The sequence below is a fragment of the Triticum aestivum genome, chromosome 4A, assembly GCF_018294505.1.
Source record: "Triticum aestivum cultivar Chinese Spring chromosome 4A, IWGSC CS RefSeq v2.1, whole genome shotgun sequence".
NCBI lineage: Eukaryota > Viridiplantae > Streptophyta > Magnoliopsida > Poales > Poaceae > Triticum > Triticum aestivum.
This window is the reverse complement of record NC_057803.1, coordinates 328,163,178-328,187,404: the sequence shown is the minus strand read 5'-3', so window position 1 is coordinate 328,187,404 and position 24,227 is coordinate 328,163,178.

Genomic DNA, 24,227 nt, shown 5'->3' with positions numbered 1-24,227 from the left:
AAAAGTGCCAACAATCACAATCTGAAATGAATATCACTAGATGTGTCATGACTTAAAGTTTCATATTATATAACTTTAGCATTCCAGATGTTGATATTTTTTCATATAAATACGGTCAAACTTTGTGAAGTTTGACTTCAGAGAATTCTAATATGCAAAGTAAAAAGGACCGAAGGGAGTACTATAAAGGATTTTGTTTTTTTGTGCATTTTAGCATAAGATGGTCATTATAATATACCAAGGCCATTTGCATGAGGCTAGTATTTTTTTGTCAAAATCATGCATCTCAAGATCTTCTTGGTCTTTAGGCCTACCAAATTTTGAGTTGGCTGGCTAGAATATTTTTTTATGATCAACACTTTGTCTGTAAAATTTGGACTTGAAATAACTACTATTTTTTACAACTGGTGTGTAAAAGAATGGCTTTATGCAAACAAAAAGATGATGGAACATCAGAATTGATTTGCGATGCACAATGGAGACACCTATATTCAGTTCAAAAAATAGAAAACATTGACATTAACAGAGAAGCTGATGTGCAAACAAACAAAAAAAAACCAGAGAAACTACAAACCATTACCATGCAAAACGTTCATGTACACATAACTACAGACTGCTGGCTATTGGCGAGTGTTGAGAGGCAGTGGCGAACCCAGTAAAAAATGGAGGGTGTGCACACTTCAAAAAAACCTACCTAATCTAAGTGTCATATCATGTATGACAAAAGAATAACACAAATAGCTCAATCAAGTCTCACAATATTATGTTTTAGAAAATAATTTCAAATTTGTGAAATTACAATACAAATAGTCTCACATGAAAGATGCACAAGAATAACTTCATTTTGCCCTTCAGCTACAACAAAATGGAGATAATACTGCCAATCCTCTTTGTCTTGAGTTATGCAAGTACAACAAAACAAGAAGTAAGAGTCCTACAATTACAACAAAACGGTAACTATTGTTTTGTTCAAATGATGAATAGTTTTTATGTCTTCAAATGGACAAGAATGTGGGCGTAAATGGGCTGCAATGTCCTATTTCCACAACAGGCGACTGATGCGGGTGATCCATGCATCCAACTGGTCAATGGAAAGCGTTTCGGGGAGGACGGCCGGTGGAGAAAGGAGGGGAAGGGACCGGGCGATAAGGCGAGTGGAGGGAAGCACGGGGAGAGGTGATGTCCGAAATGTAGACTAGCAGTCAAGATGAGTGATTAGGTTCGGATGGCTGGCTCCCGCATTCGTGTCCGTGGACTGTCCCCATTGTTTGTGGACGGATGCAGGAGAAAATTTGTGGGCCAGCGTTGAAAATCAGATCTTGTTATACCTAGCTTTTCTTTCCCCTCTCACAAGGCAATTAGGGAAAGCCTTCCTCCCCTCGATCTTCACCGGCGAGTCCATGGATTCACCTTCTCTCAGCATGCCGCTCCGGTGGCCGGTGGCGGCAGGGGATTTCTGGTGTGTCGAATCCTGCTAGTAGATAGGTAGGATTTTAGTCCTCACAGGGGCGGCGTTCAGACGGATGGCAGCGCTTCTTCATCAAATCAGTCTTCTGGGCTCCGATCCTCCTCAAGTTCGTTCATTGGGACGGATTAGATGGAGCTCCGACGTAAATTCCTGCCAGCTCCTCGGGGCGGTGAGGTTAGGGTTTCTCGCCGTGCGCACGCAACGGCGATATTTGGTGTTAGGTTCTTCAGATCTATTCAAGGATTCAATGGGGACGACTACGGCTTCAGGGCGCTGGTCCTCAAGGGAGACTTCCTGGCACGTGCACGAAGACTTCCCAGCTGTCATCGACAAGGTCAGGCCGGCTCTGGTGGGGGAGCGACGACAGCGACGCGTCGGCGGCTCGTTCTGGCAGCGGCAATGATCGTTCGGTGGTCCATGGACCTTGATATAAGTTTTATTATGCTTGAGGTGTTTTGTACTTCGTGAATATTTATAGTTGATTTGATCCTTTTTGCAAAAATAGTTGAAAATTTCACGTGGTAAATCGAAGTTGTCTCAAAAAATAACTTGGCAGACCGAAGAGTCCTATTTCCCCTCTTTTTTCTGTTTGCAATCTACACGAGTTGCCGCTAGAGTTTCCGTCGAGTTGATCGATGGAATTGATCTAGCTAGCTTCTACCGGGCCCATGTATGTACAAGAGTCTTTGGCTGGACACACACGCAGTGCTGCTAGTAGAAAAAACAGTCGAGCTGCTTCTATGGTTTGCTAGGTTTGCATGTACGTGTACAGCTTCAGGTGAATTAGTTCTAGTACTGTAAAACCAACAAAAACAGAAAAAGATGACATAGTGAAAAAAATCTGTAAAATACTGGGTGTGTCACGGCACACCCGGCACACCCTCTAGGTCCGCCAATGTTGAGAGGGTCTTCTCATTGAGGAAGTTCATTGGGTGGGTATTGAATGCAGCCTCCTTCTGCAGGGCGCCCACCAGCCTGACCACGCCTCACCCCTGCACTTCATGACTCAACTTAAATCAAAAGACGCATCAATGCTCACAATGATCAAATTACAAGTGTACGGAGAACATAGATCATGAACGCATTAAAAGGAAGATATCATGGCGTGGATGTGGCAAGTGCAATCCAAGGCTCTGTTGCCTCCACTGTTTGTCATCTCGACAAGCACCGGGAGCAAATTCAATTGCGAGCATTTGATACAATATTGCATCCCATGAACAAATTAAGGGAATAATGTATGCTTAGGCAGGAAATTTAACATAACTACTCTATTGCATTGGCTTGAAATGTGATTCTTTGGGTTTACAAAGATGGTGCAGCCAAATTTCTTAGCTATTTTTTTGCTGAAGTTTAGTGTGTGTCCATTAACATTTACCAGAAAATATCATTCTTTTTTCTTTCTGAAGGTAACAATAGATTGTACCTTGTACGTATTTTGCAGGGTTCAAGTCCACACTGATAATACTTGATGCCCTAGCCATCCTGGCCACTTCCATAGCCTGACCATGTGAAAAGAACATAAAAGTGATGGTCATAGGGAATAATTCTTCTAAACTTGCAATAGTATATTGTGTAATATAAAATATCAGATGTCACATACAACAAGGCTTACAACTCCAAGGCCAAAAATCACCACCGTCGAACCCTTCATTGGTTTCACAAGGCATTCTGAATCTGAATATGGTGTCTCATTGAGAAATAATGGCATCAGAACAATCACTGAAGGTTAAGGTCCGGACGAAGATGAATATTGGTTTCCTGCTGATGGTGAAGCGGGATGGCACATAGTCGACCAGCATACCCCGGTTGACATTGATACCGAGGAGGTTACAGCAAGCAAACTCCTTGCACTGGCAAGTTTACACTAGCAGGACATGGTCACCTGGCACGAGCTCGGTCATGCTTCTCTGATGCTCTCAACAATGCTGTGAGGGAAAAGTAATTGGGGAAAGATTCCCGTTTAAAATATGTAAGTGTAACGACTAACACATTATTAATTGAAATAACACTACTACAGAGTGAATTGACAACGATGATGAAAATGTGTCACTCCAAATAGTCCATAAAATATGTAGCTATGTGCATGTGTTTTCTCAAAGAATTACTAATGAGCTAAAGAGTATGAAACAGAGCATCCATATTTTATTGCCATGGGATAGAAACAGCATATGAAGAATCATGGGACAACTTCATCACACAAGCTTTCAAGAAGTGCTTTGCTTTGTAAAATATAATTATGTTACTCTAATTAGGTCTTTTCATATTTTGCTGCAGGACTCTCTATGTACTGACCTCATGATCCCACTGAATGAATAAACTTGTACTAACATTTATTGGTGTATATTAATAATTACAAAGTTCACCAATTAACATATGGCCAAGCCAGACAACAACACCATGGATGGCAAAGAACCAATTTGACAAACACCTGACCTGCAATAATCGACAAAGATGTATATCTTTCTAAAAATCTAGCCATGCCAAAACTAAAGTAGAGAGTTACACAAAAGCATCACCAAACAGGCACGCGGTAGAAATTGCATTAAAGAAAAATCACAATGAAGGTAAAAATATGGGTAGAGGGAAACCTTAGCCGAGAACCATATCGCTGAAGGATTTGCTGCAAGAGTAAGAATGGTGAGGCAATTGTTTCCAGCCAGTGGCATCACGCAATGGGCATGATTGTATAATTTTTTTATGTTTTCTGTATTTAACATGTGCGACACGATTTTCCCTGGATGTCGCTTGTATAATTAGGGAAGAAATTATCCATAGGGTTGTTCTGCTTTGCTCGTTTATGGATAGAAGAAGAAGAATGCCTGGTGTTTTGTTCCACTCTTGCCGCCCTAGTTTCCATCATACCGGTGTTATCTTCCTTGATTTTGCATTCCTTACGCGGTTGGCGGAATGGGACCCCCTTGACAGTTCGGTTTGAATAAAACTCCTCCAGCAAGGCCCAACCTTGGTTTTACCATTTGCCACCTAAGCCTTTTTCCCTCGGGTTTCTGGAGTCCGAGGGTCATCTTTATTTTAAACCCCCGGGCCAGTGCTCCTCTGAGTGTTGGTCCAACCTGTCAGCCACCGGTGGCCACCAGGGGCAACTCTGGGTTGGCCTACTGGAATCTTGGACAATCCGGTGTGCCCTGAGAACGAGATATGTGCAGCTCCTATCGGGATTTGTTGGCACATTCGGGTGGCTTTGCTGGTCTTGTTTTACCATTGTCGAAATGTCTTGTAACCAGGATTCCGAGACTGATCGGGTCTTCCCGGGAGAAGGAATATCCTTCGTTGACCGTGAGAGCTTGTGATGGGCTAAGTTGGGACACCCCTACAGGGTTTTGAACTTTCGAAAGCCGTGCCCGCACTTATGGGCAGATGGGAATTTGTTAATGTCTGGTTGTAGAGAACTTGAAACTTAACTTAACTAAAATGCATCAACCACGTGTGTAGCCGTGATGGTCTCTTCTCGGCAGAGTCCGGGAAGTGAACACGGTCTTGTGTTATGCTTGAACGTAAGTAGTTTCAGGATCACTTCTTGATCACTTCTAGTTTCTCGACCGTTGCATTGCTTCTCTTCTCGCTCTTATTTGCGTATGTTAGCCACCATATATGCTTAGTGCTTGCTGCAACTCCACCTCACTACCTTTTCCTACCCAAAAGCTTAAATAGTCTTGATCTCACGGGTGTGAGATTGCTGAGTTCTCGTGGTTCACAGATACTTCCAAACAGTTGCAGGTCCCGATGATACCAGTGCAGATGACGCAACCGAGCTCAAATGGGAGCTCGATGAAGATCGTGTTTGTTGTGTTGTTTCGTTTCCTGTTGATCAGTAGTGGATCCAGTTGAGACAATCGGAGATCTAGCATTAGGGGTTGTCTTCTTTTATTTTGGTTCCATAGTCGGACCTTGATTGTATTCTTGATGATGTATGTTAACTTTTATTTGTGTGAAGTGGCGATTATAAGCCAACTCTTTATCCCTTTCTTATTCAGTACATGGGATTGTGTGAAGATTACCCCTCCTGTGACAAACCTACCATGCGGCTATGCCTCTAAGTCGTGCCCCGACACGTGGGAGATATAGCCGCATCGTGGGTGTTACAAGTTGGTAATCAAAGCCATCCCCGACTTAGGAGCCCCCTGCTTGATCGAATCGCTGACATTGTTGAGTCTAGAAAAAAATATTTTCAGTTTTAGGATTATATATATCGGAGAGTAGGATTCTTTTTACTCCTCAGTCCCTTCGTCGCTCTGGTGAGGCCTCCTGACGTAGAAGTTTTGACTCTTCTCTCCTCAAATTTCACTAAATTTTTTTAGGATCACGCGGGTATCTTGGAAATGTTCCGATGGTTTTGTGACAAGAACATTGTTCTTGGTGCCTCCTGACATTTAGGGGTTGTGGAAGTGTCCCGGGGAGTTGAGCTCCGAGGTGTTGTCGTCACAATTTTATCATTGCAGTTCTGGAATACCTGAGTTCACCGACATCGAAAATCTCTTTTATGCAGTTGTTGGTGAGATAACCTCGACGCCACCCAGTACTGGGGCGGGAGTTCAGGAGTATTGCCATAACTCGTATAACGGATGCTTTTCGAAGGTTGAGGTAAATGATTTCCGAAGGTTTCTTGGTTATGTGTTGAAGGATGGATACAACTGGATGTAGGATTTGTTAGTTTTGGGTGAGATATTATGCTTCCCCTGTATCCCCAACACCTGATTGCATAACCAGAAAGTTTTGGGAGTTTATAAGTGGGAATTCAAGTAGCTCCTAGGATATCTTTCCGACAGATGCATGATACGAGATTGGGGTTCAACGTCTAGTGGTCCGCCTATCCACGGTTGGTTTTACAGTGGTCTCGTTGTGTCTTAAAGAGTCCTTGGCTATGCTGACTCGGGGACGCTTCGTATGTCATGTGCATTGCCTTGTACATGATGGTGTTGTATGATCGAGCCCGTGTGGGCCCCACCACGAAAACTTCAGACGAAATCTCTATCATATGTTTGTTCCGGCTTATCCTGCAAGCCAATCCTTTGTTTTGTTTTGAGTTGTGGTATTCGAGTTGCTTCGAAGTCAAGTGTTGATCCCATACCTTTCCGAAGCGGTGTTCTCATACTCCTATGTGAATACCAATCCTTCATGATAATCGAGATTGTCATGTCAATCCTTTTCAACCGGCGTGTTTCTCTTCAATTGGATCCGATCATTTCAACATCCGCAAGATCAATTCTAAGTTTCTCAACGGTGTTTGTTTCATCCGTCCGAAGTTGTCTTTGTTTTCCCCGCCCTCCCACCCTTTTCTTCAAGGGCTTAGATTTCTTAATCAAATATCCATTTTATTCATGCGAAGTCTCTTCGTTCTTTTTCAGTCAACGTTCTTACTCGGTGTTTTCTCATGAAGATGCTCTACTAGTTTATCATTCTTCATTCTTTTCTTCTCCGGTGGATTTAATTCAAGCTTTGTCTATCATATCATTTCCTCGTTTCAAATGTTTTATCATGCCGGTGCACCTCTTTATCATTCACCTCTCACTATTCAATTGTTCCGGAGTGCTGAAGATATCTCAGAAGACTCACAGTTACATTCTCGATCCGTTCAAGTTATTTCAAGGTTGTTATCTCATTCAAGCCATTTAATTCAACCGGCGCAATATCTCTTAAGTTGTTCTATGTTGTTTTCTCTTGAGTGGGCCCTAACCCACATGTCTTTTCCCAGGATCTTACCTGACTCTTCTTTTCTTTTCCTGGAGCTACCTCTCAAATTCTTCAAGATCTGTCAAATTATTTTCATCGTTGGTTCAACCTTTCTAATTTCCATTCCAGAGTGTCTCAACAATTCGTGGTGTTGTTTCTCATCGTCATTCTCTGCATTCGAAGACCGAAGAAGATTTTTCTCTCAATCTTGCTCCGTTCTCGTGAAGATTCATGGTTCTAGCTTGTTGCCACCCTCTCATAATTATTTTTGATTGTGAGAATTCTTTTCACCCTTCCGGAGCAAATCAAGAGCCTTTTCAGTTTGATTCTCGGGAGCCCATCGTCTCAGAATTATTCATTCTAGTTTTCAGCTCTCGTTCTCCAAATCTTACCGGTGCATCATTCAAGTATTCTCTAAGCAACTCGTGTTCTATTCTCTCAAATGTATCTAAATCCCAGCAAGTATCTTCATTCGTTTTCAAATTCTTCCCGGTGTTTTGTGCCTTTGCTACTTTCATTTTCAAGTCTTACGGTGGTTTGCTCAAGATTCTCTTCCATGGTTATCATATTAATTCATTCGTTGTTTCAATCCTACCGGTGGTTCGTTGAAGATTTCCCAAGTTTGCGCTATATCACTGTTAATCCTTTCTATGAGAATAAGTAGTATGCCAAATCCGTTGCTTGTCATCAATTTAAATTGGTGAAGGATACACATAACATAATTCTTATTCTTGCTTCATCCAAATGATGGATTCTTTCTTCCGGAGTTTGTCCATGATGAGTAAATTCTCGGTTCAAGTGCTTCATACTTTTCCCGGAGTTCCAAGATCTCTCAACTATATCACCACAAAGATCCATCTAAATCATTACAAGGCTTCACCTTGTGTTTTCAACTTCTCTTTATTTTATCATCATTTTGTTACCGGAGTTCTTCATGGAGGCTCTACTTCGTGGTTCGTCAAGGATTCTTTTCATTCTTCAATTGTTCTTCAAGATTTATCTTGAATTTATGATCCGCCAAGCTATACTCTCAAATAAACATGGTGCTCAACACATGTCTTGTTTTGAGGAGTTCAAGCATTCTTCATATTGCATTCCGAAGTGCAATTCTTTCTACCTTATCTTTTGAGGTGGTGTTATGTCATCCTTGACAATTTCCCTTCGTGTTTCATGATTCACAAGTTGTCACGGATGAGATATGTAAACCCTTCATTTTCTTTTCGTTCAGGAGATCCTTTGCAATCCATTAACCTCTTCGTTGGAGTTATCTTGGGTTATATTTCACCTAAAGATTTCCCTAAGGATTGTTGCTATTTATGGTGCTTATAAATGACCCAAGTTCTTCATTTATCCTCCCGCTGAAATAAGTTTCTCGTCTCCTTGTTCATATCAATCCAATCTATTGTTTCCGTTAGTGGCAGGATTTCACCTCATAGTTTTCAGAAGTTTTCCATAAGCCCACTACGAGCTTACTCTTTTCGTTGTTGGTTTTCCAACAACTCTGTTCGACCCTTCTCCTAATGATGTTTTTTTTTCAAGCTCATTTGAGGTAGAAGATGTTGTTTTCTTCTCCGTTCCTTTAATTCCATTCTTTCATTTCTTCCGGAGGCATTGTGATGTTGTTCTATTCAACCCATTATCTCATTTTTGTCAAAGAGCATGTTCTTTCCGTTGCTTATCCATTCAACCGGAGTGTTGTGCCCTCTGCTCAAGTTCTTTTCATCTTATCAAAGTCTTACATCTCTTTTCAACCGGAGTGCTGCCCGAATTTGTTCTTCCTTGTTCCTCTTTTCTAACGGAGTGTTTTCAACTTTGTTCATCTTCGTCGTATTCTTTCTTTAAATTTATTCAACCTCTCAAGGTTCATTGGTTTCACTCGTTTGTCAAAGAAGCAACTTAGTTTTATCTCTTCTCTTCCTCTTCCGTTTCCCTCCGGTGCCATCCTAGATGCCGGGACGAGATCCTCTCGTAGTGGTGGAGTGTTGTGACGCCCCGAGTCCGATGCGCCAGTTGTCTTCTAGTTATTCGCCGTCTTTGCCATGTCTTTCACTTGAGTGTTGCATCTTGTCATGTCATCATGTGCTTTGCATCATCATGTTTTTAAAACTTGCATCCGTTCGGGTTCCCCCAGTTCCGTCCGTTGTCCGTTCTGAGCCCAGACACACTCGCACGCGCCCGCGGCACATCCAAAATATTATTTTATAAGTGGCTGGGAGATGTTATCGGAATGGTTTAAAGTTCGCGTGCAGTCTTATTATAGTGTAGATAGACCGCCTGTCAAATTTCATCGCATTCGGAGATCGTTTGATGCCCCAACGGATAACTATAGCAACATTATAGTCGGTCAAATCGTCGGACGTTTTCGGACACCGGAAACGGCTGCCGGGTCTCTCTCTCTCTATCTCTTCTCTTCTCTTCTCACACCTGAGGCCTTCTGCACAGTCCACTACCTACCACTAGGCCCAACCTAACCTCTCTCGTCAGCCCGCGGCCCTCCTCGCACGCACGTCCGAAAAGCTGTCCCGGACCCGACCTGGAAAGTCATCACCGTTGGGTCCAGATCATCCCCAAACATCTATAAAACATCTCTGTTTTATTATTTGGACTCCCTAGCCTATTCTTTCTGAACTGTCCGATTAAGATCGGAGGGACCAAATGCCCCTATCGGAAAATCCATTTGCTATATCAATAAGACCAAACCCTAAAACCTAGGGGAGCTGTCCCATCCATCAATCCCCATGCCGCCGCCACCTTCCTCGTTTTCCCCATCAATCCAATCCATCGATCCAGTGCCGATTCCCCATCCAACCACCTGCCTGAGCTCCTCCCGTTTGCTCTCACCACCACATGGTGCCGTCGCCGCCGGCGCACCCAGCCACCTGGACCGCACTCCGTCTTCCCCGTCGACCAGGACCGGCCTCGACCCTCTCTCTCTCCCTTCGTTCTCCTCCTCCCGTCGTTTCTCTCTCTAAATCTGAAGCTCTCTGTCTTTTGAACAGAGGACGTGCGTCGCCTCCTTCAGCTCCGCCAGCGCGCCACCTCGCCAGAGAACGCCGCCACGCGCCCAGATCCACTCGTCTCGGCCGCCTCCCCAAGTTCCGTCGCTGCTGCGCCTTCGTTGTCCCGCTCCCACGCCACCGAGCACCCGATCCCCGGTGTCATGTTCCTCCTCTGCCCATGCGCCCGAGCTCGGCCGTCGTCGTGCACCTCCAACCTCAACCCCGCCAGCACGTCCTCGCCACCATGCCGGAGTAAGCCAGCAAGCAGGCCCCCGTCGCGCCCTCTCCGTCGTCCTTCCCCTCCTTCCTGTCCCTCTAACCTCCCCTGCTCTCCCTGTCTTCTCTGTTGGACAGGAGAAACCAGGGCGTCCCTGAGCTCCAATCACCGCCAAGTCCAATCGCCGGCCAGATCCATCGAGTCTCGACCATTTCCGCCGTTCTCGGTCCTCCCCGCCACCCAAGTCCCTCGCGTTGCCACCCCTTCGTCCCGCTCGCCGGAGCTCTGCTCCCAGCCGCCAGCGCCTCTACTACGCCTTCCGCTCGAGAATGAGCGCGTTGACCGTGCCCCCTCCACCTCGTTCGATCCAGCCTGCCAGCAACTAGATCCACCAGGCCCAGTCGCATGCCACGCCGGCCTGCTACTTCACCCTCCACCGAACGGGCCAAGCCCATTGTGAGCATCAGATCCAGCGCCCCCTGTGCACTATTGGGCCAGCCAGTTTCGGCCTGTAGTGTTTTTTTCCTGCTGCTGCGATTTTAGCTTTATCCAGAGAAAACCAGTTTTGCAGAAACCCCCTAAGTTTAATGCATTTAATAAATCACCAACCATGCATATTTTGTAAAAACTTTATATATGAAAAATGCTTAAAATTGTGTCTAGTTTCATAATATCCAACTTTCATGCATGTTTGAGATGTTTAATTTGCTGTTTGCATTAATTTGCTCATATGCCATGTTAAAATGATTTAATTCATAACTATTCAACCGTAGCTCCAAATTTAATAAACTTTATATGTAAATGTGTAATAAAAATGCATAGATTATCATGGTGGAATTACTTTGAATGTTTAAAAACTCTAAAATTGTGTTTAGGGCAGATCAGTACCAAATTCAGATATTGCATGTGGGGATTTACCGGAATTGTTGTTTGTTATTTCCGGCCTCATTTAAACTTGCCTAGATAGGTAGTTTTCATATGCTTCACCTCCTGCCATGTTTAACAACATTTAATATTGTTGAGTACCTAACCGGGAGTGAACTAAATAAGTCATGTGGTGTTCCGTCAATATGCAACTCGTTGCATATTGAGCTCCACTTAATTTGTAGGATTGTTTGTCCACTTTGCCATGCCATGTATCATTAAACCGAACATGCATCGTACTTGGTTGTGCATCATGCCATGATTATGTGATGGTTGTTTACCATGTTGTTTGCTTCTTTCCGGTGTTGCTTCTTCGGGTTAGTTCCGATAACGTCGCGCTTGTGAGGATCCGTTCGACAACGTCCGTTTGTCTTCTTCATGGACTCGTTTTTCTTCCTTGCGAGATCTCAGGCAAGATGATCATACCCTCGAATTCACTTCTATCTTTGCTTGTTAGTTCCTCGCTCTATAGCTATGCCGCGATACCTACCACTTGCTATATCATGCCTCCCATATTGCCATGTCAAGCCTCTAATCCACCTTTCCTAGCAAACTGTTGTTTGGCTATGTTACCGCCTTGCTCAGCCCCTCTTATAGCATTGCTAGTTGCAGGTGAAGATTGAAGTTTGTTCCTTGTTGGAACATGGGTTTTGTTGGCATATCATTATTATATCTTGTTTACTTTAATGCATCTATATACTTGGTAAAGGGTGGAAGGCTCGGCCTTATGCCTGGTGTTTTGTTCCACTCTTGCCGCCCTAGTTTCCGTCATACTAGTGTTATGTTCCTTGATTTTGCATTCCTTATGCGGTTGGGGGAATGGGACCCCCTTGACAGTTCGCTTTGAATAAAACTCCTTCAGCAAGGCCCAACCTTGGTTTTACCATTTGCCACCTAAGCCTTTTTCCCTCGGGTTTCCGGAGCCCGAGGGTCATCTTTATTTCAAACCCCAAGGCCAGTGCTCCTCTGAGTGTTGGTCCAACCTACCAGCCGCCGGTGGCCACGAGGGGTAACTCTGGGTTGGCCTATCGGAATCTTGGACAATCCGGTGTGCCCTGAGAACGAGATATGTGCAGCTCCTATCGGGATTTGTCGACACATTCGGGCGGCGTTGCTGGTCTTGTTTTACCATTGTCGAAATGTCTTGTAACCGGGATTCCGAGACTGATTGGGTCTTCCCGGGAGAAGGAATATCCTTCGTTGACTGTGAGAGCTTGTGATGGCCTAAGTTGGGACACCCCTGCAGGGTTTTGAACTTTCGAAAGCCGTGCCCGCGGTTATGAGAAGATGGGAATTTTTTAATGTCCGGTTGTAGAGAACTTGAAACTTAACTTAATTAAAATGCATCAACCGCGTGTGTAGCCATGATGGTCACTTCTAGGCGGAGTCTGGGAAGTGAACACGGTCTTGTGTTATGCTTGAACGTAAGTAGTTTCAGGATCACTTCTTGATCACTTCTAGTTTCTCGACCGTTGCATTGCTTCTCTTCTCGCTCTTATTTGCGTATGTTAGCCACCATATATGCTTAGTGCTTGCTGCAGCTCCACCTCACTACCTGTTCCTACCCAAAAGCTTAAATAGTCTTGATCTCACGAGTGTGAGATTGCCGAGTCCTCGTGGCTCACAGATACTTCCAAATAGTTGCAGGTCCCGATGATAACAGTGCAGATGACGCAACCGAGCTCAAATGGGAGCTCGATGAAGATCGTGTTCGTTGTGTTGTTTCGTTTCCTGTTGATCAGTAGTGGAGCCTAGTTGAGACGATCGGGGATCTAGCATTAGGGGTTGTCTTATTTTATTTTGGTTCTGTAGTCGGACCTTGATTATATTCTTGATGATGTATGTTAACTTGTATTTGTGTGAAGTGGCGATTGTAAGCCAACTCTTTATCCCTTTCTTATTCAGTACATGGGATTGTGTGAAGATTACCCCTCTTGCGATAAACCTACCATGCGGCTATGCCTCTAAGTCATGCCCCGACACGTGGGAGATATAGCCGCATCATGGGTGTTACAATGCTCCCTTCGTGTTTCAATTGCTATCTTTCATGTGAGCATCATTGAAATTATCAATGCCTAGCTAGGGGCGTTAAACGATAGCGCTTGTTGGGAGGCAACCCAATTTTATTTTTGTTTCTTGTTTTTTGTTACTGTTTAGTAATAAATATTTCTTCTAGATTCTGTTTATATGTGGTTTTATGTTTTAATTAGCGTTTGTGCCAAGTAGAACCTTTGGGAAGACTTGGGGGAAGTCTTTGCGATCTTGCTGTAAAAACACAAACTTTAGCGCTCATGAGATTTGCTGCCATTTTTTTACTGGAGAGTGCGATTAGGTTGATTCTTTTTGCCGATGATTAATAGACAAATTCCTCACGTCAACCAATTTATTTAAGAATTTTTGGGGCTATATAAAATTTCAAAACCTACATATTACTATAGACTGTTCTGTTTTTGACAGATTCTGTTTTTCGTGTGTTGTTTGCTTATTTTGATGAATCTATGGCTAGTATCGGGGGGTATGGACCATAGAGAAGTTGGAATATAGTAGGTTTAACACCAATATAAATAAAGAATGAGTTCATTACAGTACCTTTAAGTGGTGGTTTGTTTTCTTATACTAACGGAGCTCATGAGATTTTCTGTTGCGTCTTGTGTTATGAAGTTTCCAAGTTTTGGGTAAAGATTTGATGGATTTTGGAATAAGGAGTGGCAAGAGCCTAAGCTTGGGGATGCCCAAGGCACCCCAAGGTAAACTTCAAGTACAACCAAAAGTCTAAGCATGGGGATGCCCTGGAAGGCATCCCCTCTTTCGTCTTCGTCCATCGGTAACTTTACTTGAGGCTGTATTTTTATTCACCACATGATATGTGTTTTGCTTGGAGCGTCTTGTATGATTTGAGTCTTTGCTTTTTAGTTTACCACAATCATCCTTGCTGTACACACATTTTGGAGACACACACATGAATCAGAATTTATTAGAATACTCTATGTGCTTCACTTATATCTTTTGAGCTAGATAATTTTGCTCTAGTGCTTCACTTATATTTTAAGAGCATGGTGGTGGCTTTCTTTTATAGAAATTATTGATCTCTCATGCTTCACTTATATTATTTTGAGAGTCTTTTAGAACAGCATGGTAATTTGCTTTGGCTATAAAATTAATCCTAATATGATAGGCATCCAAGATGGGTATAATAAAAACTTTCATAAAAAGTGCATTGAATACTATGAGAAGTTTGATACTTGATGATTGTTTTGAGATATGAAGATGGTGATATTAGAGTCATGCTAGTTGAGTAGTTGTTAATTTGAGAAATACTTGTTCTAAAGTTTGTGATTCCCGTAGCATGCACGTATGGTCAACAGTTATGTGATGAAGTCGGAGCATGATTTATTTATTGATTGTCTTCCTTATGAGTGGCGGTCGGGGACGAGCGATGGTCTTTTCCTACCAATCTATCCCTCTAGGAGCATGCGCGTAGTACTTTTTTCGATAACTAATAGATTTTTGCAATAAATATGTGAGTTCTTTATGACTAATGTTGAGTCCATGGATTATACGCACTCTCACCCTTCCACCATTGCTAGCCTCTCTAGTACCGCGCAACTTTTGCCGATACCATAAACCCACCATATACCTTCCTCAAAACAGCCACCATACCTACCTATTATGGCATTTCCATAGCCATTCCGAGATATATTGCCATGCAACTTACTGTCGTTTCATTTATTATGACAGGCTTCATCATTGTCATATTGCTTTGCATGATCATGTAGTTGACATCGTATTTGTGGGAAAGCCACCTTTATAATTCTTTCATACATGTCACTCTTGATTCATTGCACATCCTGGTACACCACCAGAGGCATTCACATAGAGTCATATTTTGTTCTAAGTATTGAGTTGTAAGTAAATAAAAGTGTGATGATCATCATTAATAGAGCATTGTCCCAAGTGAGGAAAGGATGATGGAGACTATGATTCCCCCACAAGTCGGGATGAGACTCCGGACGAAAAATAAAAAAAGAAGAAAAAAAGAGGCCATAAAAAAAGAAAATGCCCAAATAAAAAAAGACGAGGGAAAAAGAGAGAAGGGACAATGTTGCTATCCTTTTACCACACTCGTGCTTCAAAGTAGCACCATGATCTTCATGATAGAGAGTCTCCTATGTTGTCACTTTCATATACTAGTGGGAATTTTACATTATAGAACTTGGCTTGTATATTCCAATGATGGGCTTCCTCAAAATGCCCTAGGTCTTCGTGAGCAAGCGAGTTGGATGCACACCCACTTTGTTTCTTTTGTTGAGCTTTCATACACTTATAGCTCTAGTGCATCCGTTGCATGGCAATCCCTACTCACTCACATTGATATCTATTGATGGGCATCTCCATAGCCCGTTTATATGCCTAGTTGATGTGAGACTATCTTCTCCTTTTTTGTCTTCTCCGCAACCACCATTCTATTCCACCTATAGTGTTATATCCATGGCTCACGCTCATGTATTGCGTGAAGATTGAAAAGGTTTGAGAACATCAAAAGTATGAAACAATTGCTTGGATTGTCATCGGGGTTGTGCATGATTTAAATATTTTGTGTGATGAAGATAGAGCATAGCCAGACTATATGATTTTGTAGGGATGACTTTCTTTGGCCATGTTATTTTGAGAAGACATGATTGCTTTGTTAGTATGCTTGAAGTATTATTATTTTTATATCAATATTAAACTTTTGTCTTAAATCTTTCGGATCTGAACATTCATGCCACAATAAAGAAAATTACATTGATAATTATGCTAGGTAGCATTCCACATCAATTTTTTTGTTTTTATCATTTACCTACTCGAGGACGAGCAGGAATTAAGCTTGGGGATGCTTGATACGTCTCCAATATATCTATAGTTTTTGATTGTTCCATGCTATTATATTATCTGTTTTGGATGTTTAATGGGCTTTGTCATGCACTTTTAAATTATTTTTGGGACTAACCTATTAACCAAAGGCGCAGTGCAAATTGATGTTTTTTTTGCCTATTTTAGTGTTCTGCAGAAAAGGAATATCAAATGGAATCCAAATGGAATGATACCTTCGAGAGAGTTATTTTTGGAACAAATGTGATCCGGGAGACTTGGAGTGGACGTCAAGAAAGAAGGGAGGAGGCCATGAGGCAGGAGGGCGCGCCCAGGGTGGTAGGCGTGCCACCCACCCTCGTGGCCCACGCAGCTCCAACGACGTACTTCTTCCTCCTATATATATACCCATATACCCCAAAAACATCCAGGAGCACCACGAAACCCTTTTTCCACCGCCGCAACCTTCTGTACCCGTGAGATCCCATCTTGGGGCCTTTTCCGGCGCTCCGCCGGAGGGGGAATCGATCATGAAGGGCTTCTACATCAACACCATAGCCTGTCCGATGATGTGTGAGTAGTTTACCACAGACCTTTGGGTCCATAGTTATTAGCTAGATGGCTTCTTCTCTCTCTTTGGATCTCAATACAAAGTTCTCCTCGATTCTCTTGGAGATCTATTCGATGTAATTCTTTTTGCGGTGTGTTTGTCGAGATCCGATGAATTGTGGGTTTATGATCCGGATTATCTATGAAAAATATTTGATTCTTCTCTGAATTCTTTTATGCATGATTTAATATCTTTGCAAGTCTCTTCAAATTATCAGTATGGTTTGGCCTACTAGATTGATCTTTCTTCCAATGGGAGAAGTGCTTAGCTTTGGGTTCAATCTTGTGGTGTCCTTTCCTAGTGGCAACAGGGGAAGCAAGGCACGTATTGTATTGTTGCCATCAAGGATAAAAAGATGGGGTTTATATCATATTGCTTGAGTTTATCCCTCTACATCATGTCATCTTGCCTAATGCGTTACTCTGTTCTTATGAACTTAATACTCTAGATGCATGCTGGATAGCGGTCGATGTTTGGAGTAATAGTAGTAGATGCAGAATCATTTCGGTCTACTTGTCATGGACGTGATGCCTATATACATGATCATGCCTAGATATTCTCATAACTATGCGCTTTTCTATCAATTGCTCGACAATAATTTGTTCACCCACCGTAGAATTTGCTATCTTGAGAGAAGCCACTAGTGAAACCTATGGCCCCGGGTCTATTCTCCATTATATTATTTTCCTATCCACTAGCTATTTCTATCATTGTTTATTTTGCAATCTTTATTTTCCAATCTATACAACAAAAATACCAAAAATATTTATCTTATTACCTCTATCAGATCTCACTTTCGTAAGTGACCGTGAAGGGATTGACAACCCCTTTATCGCGTTGGTTGCGAGGTTCTTGTTTGTTTATGCAGGTACGAGGGACTTGCGTGGAATCTCCTACTGGATTGATACCTTGGTTCTCAAAAACTGAGGGAAATAGTTACGCTACTTTGCTGCATCACCCTTTCCTCTTCAAGGGAAAACCAACGCATGCTCAAGAGGTAGCTATACCCTACTGATTTTCTTGTTCTTACTTCCCCACAATGACTTTTGTCCCATTATATTTGGTAGACCTTTCTTGAATATTGTTAATACTAAGATGGACTGTGAGAAAGATATTGTTACTGTTGGTTTAGGGGATATGTCTCATGATTTTAATTTCTCTAAATTTCATAGACAACCGCATGATAAAGAATTACTAGTAAGGATGAAATTATTGGTCTTGTTTCTATTGCCGTACCTCATACCGATCCTTTAGAATAATATTTTCTAGACCATGAAAATGATATGTTTATGAATGAAAGAAGGGAAATATATGAAATATTCTTTAATCAAGGGCCTGTTTTGAAACACAATTTGCCTATTGAAATCCTTGGGAATCCTCCTCCACCCAATGGTGATCCCGTGTCTGAGCTTAAACAATTACCTGATACTTTGAAGTATGCTTATCCTGATGAAAAGAAGATATATCCTATCATTATTAGTGCTAACCTTTCAGAGCATGAAGAAAATAAATTATTTAAAAATCTGAAGAAGCACCGTGCCGCTATTGGATATACTCTTGATGATCTTAAGGGCATTAGTCCCACTCTATGTCAGCACAAAAATTAACTTGGAGCATGATGCTAAACTAGTTGTTGATCAACAACGATGGTTAAATCCTAAGATGAAAGAAGTGGTAAGAAATGAAATACTAAAGCTTCTGGAGGTAGGTATAATTTATCCTATTGCTGATAGTAGGTGGGTAAGTCCTGTTCATTGTGTCCCTAAGAAGGGAGGTATTACTGTTGTTCCTAATGATAAGAATGAATTGATTCCACAAAGAATTGTTACAGGTATAGAATGGTAACTGATTTTCGTAAATTAAATAAAGCTACTAGGAAATATCATTACCCTCTACCTTTTATTGATCAAATGCTAGAAAGATTATCCAAACATACACATTTTTGCTTTGTAGATGGTTACTCTGGTTTCTCTCAAATACCTGTGTCAAAAGATGATCAGGAAAAGACCACTTTTACTTGCCCTTTCGGTACTTTGTCTTATAGACGTATGCCTTTTGGTTTTTGTAATGCACATGCTACCTTTCAAAGATGTATAACTGCTATATTCTCTGACTTTTGTGAAAAGATTGTTGAGGTTTTCATGGATGATTTCTCCGTTTACAGAACTTCTTTTGATGATTGCTTAAGCAAGCTTGATCGAGTTTTGTAGAGATGTGAAGAAACTAATCTTGTTTTGAATTGGGAGAAGTGCCACTTTATGGTTAATGAAGGTATTGTCTTGGGGCATAAAATTTCTGAAAGAGGTATTGAAGTTGATAAAGCTAAAGTAGATGCTATTGAAAAGATGCTGTGTCCTAAAGATATCAAAGGTATAGGAAGTTTCCTCGGTCATGCTGGTTTCTATAGGAGGTTTATTAAAGACTTCTCTAAAATTTCTAGGCCTCTCACTAATCTCTTGCAAAAAGATGTTCCTTTTGTTTTTGATGATGATTGTGTAGAAGCATTTGAGATACTTAAGAAAGCCTTGATTTCTGCACCTATTGTTCAGCCACCTGATTGGAATTTACCCTTTTAAATTATGTGTGATGCCGGTGATTATTCTATTGGTGCTGTTCTAGGGCAAAGAGTTGATAAGAAATTGAATGTTATTCATTATGCTAGTAAAACTCTAGACAATGCGCAGAGAAATTATGCTACCACTGAAAAATAATTTTTAGTAGTTGTTTTTGCTTGTGACAAGTTCAGATCTTATATTGTTGATTCCAAAGTATCTGTTCAGACTAATCATGCTGCTATTAAATATCTTATGGAAAAGAAAGATGCTAAACCTAGACTTATTAGATGGGTTCTCTTGTTACAAGAATTTGATTTGCATATTATTGATAGAAACGGAGCTAAGAACCCTGTTCCAGACAACTTGTCTAGGTTAGAAAATGTTCTTGATGGCCCACTTCCTAGTGATGATAGCTTTCCTGATGAACAATTAGCTGTCATAAATGCTTCTTGTAATGCTCCATGGTATGCTGATTATGCTAATTACATTGTTGCTAAATTTATACCACCTAGTTTCACATACCAGCAAAAGAAAAATGTTTTCTATGATTTAAGACATTACTTTTGGGATGACACACACCTTTATAAATAAGGAGTAGATGGTGTTATTAGATGTTGTGTACCTGAGCATGAACAGGAACAGATCCTACACAAGTGCCACTCAGAGTCTTACGGAGGACACCACGTTGAAGATAGAACTACACACAAGGTATTGCAATCCAGTTTTTATTGGCCTACTCTCTTCAAGGATGCACGTAAGTTTGTCTTGTCTTGTGATGAATGCCAAAGAATTGGTAATATTAGTAGACATCAGGAAATGCCTATGAATTATTCACTTGTTATTGAACCATTTGATGTTTGGGGCTTTGATTATATGGGACCTTTTCCTTCCTCTAATGGGTATACACATATTTTAGTTGCTGTTGATTATGTTACTAAGTGGGTAGAAGCTATTCCAACTAGTAATGCCGATCATAACACTTCTATTAAGATGCTTAAAAAGTTATTTTTCCGAGGTTTGGAGTCCCTAGATATTTAATGATTGATGGTGGTTCACATTTTATTCATGGTGCTTTCCATAAAATGCTTGCTAAATATGATATTAACCATATAATTGCATCTCCATATCATCCTCAGTCTAGTGGTCAAGTAGAATTGAGCAATAGAGAGATTAAATTAATTTTGCAAAAGACTGTTAACAGATCTAGAAAGAATTGGTCTAAGAAACTTGATGATGCATTATGGGCTTATAGAACTGCTTATAAAAATCCTATGGGTATGTCTCCTTCTAAAATGGTTTATGGAAGAGAGAACTACATATCTCAACCCCGAACTCTAGCCCTAGTCTAATTTACAACCCCGAACTTCAATACCGTCTAAATTACAACCCCAACTCTCAATACCGGTTAGGAGTCAACCCTTCTCTACCTCTTGACCGGTTTTGACCAAGTTGACCGGTTTTGACCCGTTGACTGGGTGAACAGTAAATTAAAAAAAACTATTTTTTTGCCTCGCGAACAATAAGTTTTTTTGAACATTTGAGTAGCTTGTTTTGACATTTGAGTAGCTCACAGAAAAAGACAAATGTGGAGCTGATTTTGTTTTTTTGGCTGAGAGCTACTCCCTCCGTCCTTTAAAGAGTGTACTTCCAATTTTATTGGAGGGTTAAACTATTTCAAAGTTTGACCAAGTTTGTGCAAAAATATATCAATGTTTGTGAAATCAAATAGGTATATGATGAAAGTATATTTTATCATGAATCTAATGCTACTAATTTGATGGCATAAATGTTGATGTATTATTATATAAACATGGTCAAATATAAAAAAGTTTGACTTTCCAAAAAAGTTGGAAGTACACTCTTTAAAGGACGGAGGGAGTACTCTGATGTCTGAACGCAATGAAAATTGGCATGGACCTCACGCATTGATACATCTTCCGTGCAAAAAAATATTTGGATTTTTGAACTTTTTGTATTTTTGAATTTACTGCTCGGCCAGTGAAAAAATCAAAATTATTTTTTGAATTTTTATTTTTTTGAATTTACTGTTCATCTTGTGCAAAAAAAATCTTTTTGATTTTGTACAAAAAAATTAATTCACTGTTTACTAGTCAACGCGTCAAAACTGGTCAACTAGGTCAAAACCGGTCAACAGGGAGAGAAGGGTTGATTTTTGACTGGTTTTGGGAGTTGGGGGTTGTAATTTAGACGGTATTGGAGTTCAGGGTTGTAAATTAGACTAGGGTAAGAATTCGGGGTTGAAATATTCACTTCTCTCTTTATGGAAAGGTTTGTCACTTACCTCTTGAACTAGAACATAAGGCATATTGGGCTATTAAAGAGCTCAATTATGATTTCAAACTTGCCGGTGAGAAGAGGTTATTTGATATTAGCTCACTTGTTGAATGGAGAACCCAAGCCTATGAGAATGCCAAGTTGTTTAAAGAAAAGGTTAAAAGATGGCATGACAAGAGGATACAAAAGCATGAGTTTAATGTAGGTGATCGTGTTTTGTTATACAACCCTCGTTTAAGATTTTTTGCGGGAAAACTTCTCTCTAAATAGGAAGGTCCTTACATTATCGAGGAGGTTTATCGTTCCGGTGCCATCAAAATCAACAACGCCAAAGGTACAAATCCGAAGGTGGTGAACGGTCAAAGAATCAAACATTATATATCAGGTACTCCCATATATGTTGAGACCAATATAAACGACACCATAACACCGGAGGAGTACATAAGGGACACTTTCCAGAACATTTTAGACTCCGAAAAGGAATAGGTATGTGGTACGGTAAGTAAACCGACTCCAAAACTGTTCTAATGACATTTTTTCTCCATTTTGGAATATTTAAAAAATTAGGAAAATTAAAAGTAGTCCGAAAGAGACACGAGGCGACCACAAGGGTGGAGGGCGCGCCCTACCCCCTGGGCGTGCCCCCTGCCTTGTGGCCACCTTGTGCCCTCTAGACTCTGTTTTCTTGCACAATACTTCTTTTGGTCAATAAAAAATCATTATATAATCTCCCGAAGGTTTTGACCACCATACCATGATAATATCTCCTATTTTTGTTTCAATCTGTTTTTCTGATAGATCTAGATCACCATGACGTCTCCAAATGCCCCCAAGGACAACTTTTTCGAGAAGGTCATCAACCCCTACCTTGCGGAGATTTGAGGATCCTGGAGAATCGTTCATATTTCTATGATGTTTTAACGCCCCAAGACCGATGTGCTAGGTGTCCTCCAGTTATTCGCTGTTGTCGCCTTGTCATGTGCTTGCGTGTCATGCTTTTCATATCATGTCATCATGTGCATCGCATTTGCACACGTGTTCGTCTCATGCATCCGAGCATTTTCCCCTGTCCATTTTGCAATCCGACGCTCATATGTCATCCGGTGTCCCTTTCTACCTCTTTTCGTGTGCGGGTGTTAAACATTTTCGGATTGGACCGAGACTTTTCATGCGCCCTTGGTTTACTACCGGTAGACCGCCTGTCAAGTTTCGTACCATTTGGACTTCGTTTGATACTCCAACGGTTAACCGAGGGACCGGAAAGGCCTCGTGTGTGTTGCAGCCCAACACCCTTCCAAACTGGCCCAAAACCCATCTAAACCCCTTCCATCATCTAGAGCGTTCGATCACAATCGCGTGGCCGCAAACCGCACCTCATTTGGAGCTTCCTAGCTCCCTCTACCTATAAAACTAGATCTCCCTCGAAAATTCCGGATCATTTCCGCCCCTAAACCCTAACCCGCTCCTCTCCGCGCGGCCGGACACGTCCGCCGGCCGCCGGACTAAATCACCGCGCCAACCGGTGACTGCCACGTGTCCCACGTCTCCTCCCACCGCCACCTACCCGGGCGAGCCCGGATCGGGCCCCCGAGGCCCGTCTTGCCAACGCCACCCTTCCCCACCGTCAGGGCGCCTCCCGCCGCCCGACTCCCTCCAGCTCCGCCACGCAGCCGTGCAGCTCCGTCGCCGCCGCGCATCACTGGCCGGAGCTCGCCGCCGGCCAGCCCCGTGAGTTCCCGCGCCTCCTCGACCACCGCAGTGGCCGGAGCCGCCCCACCGCCGCCGGATCCGGTCGGGAGAGGCCGGATCTGCCTCCCCCTCGCCTCCCCGCCGCTTCTTCGACCTCGCCGGAGTCGCGTCGAGCTTGCCGGAGTTGCCTCGGTTCGTGTGCCGAGGAACCCTAGATCCAGATCCGGTTGACTTTTTCCCTCTCCCTCAATATTTTTTTGCATACTTCGTCAGCTCATAACTCTGCATCCGTTGCTCCAATTCGCGCGTGTAGCATATCAAAATGTTCGTCTCGACGAGTACATCACTTCATCTCATTGCATCATTTTCATTTGAGCTCGTCTTGATGCCCGAAATGCTATTGGAAGAGGGCTATGTGATGATTATGTCAGATCTCTTTCAGCAAATGGCCTTTTGTCATTTTTGCCATGATTAATGTGTGCATGCTATGATCTTGAGCTCTACATGTGTTTTGTAGAATGCCATGCCATCTTTACAAAGATGCTTTCCATGTATTTTTGTGATCTATGTGGTGACTAGAACAAGCATGCAAAGTAGCTTACTCAATGATGATGATTTCAGGGACTTAGAATTTCACTAAGTCCTTGTCCTGTTTTTTCTTTATGCCATATGTTCATGTTGTTTCCTAGTGTAGGATCTAGAAGTAGATGTGTCTAGAGGGGGGTGATTAGACACATAATGTTCAAGTTGCAATTTTTAAGCTTTTTCGGTTTAAGTGGAGTTTAGGCACAATATCAACACACACAATACATATCAAGCAAGCATGCAAAGAGTATATAGGCAGCGGAAAGTAAAGCATGCAACTTGCAAGAATGTAAAGGGAAGGGTTTGGAGAATTCAAACGCAATTGGAGACACTGATGTTTTTCCCG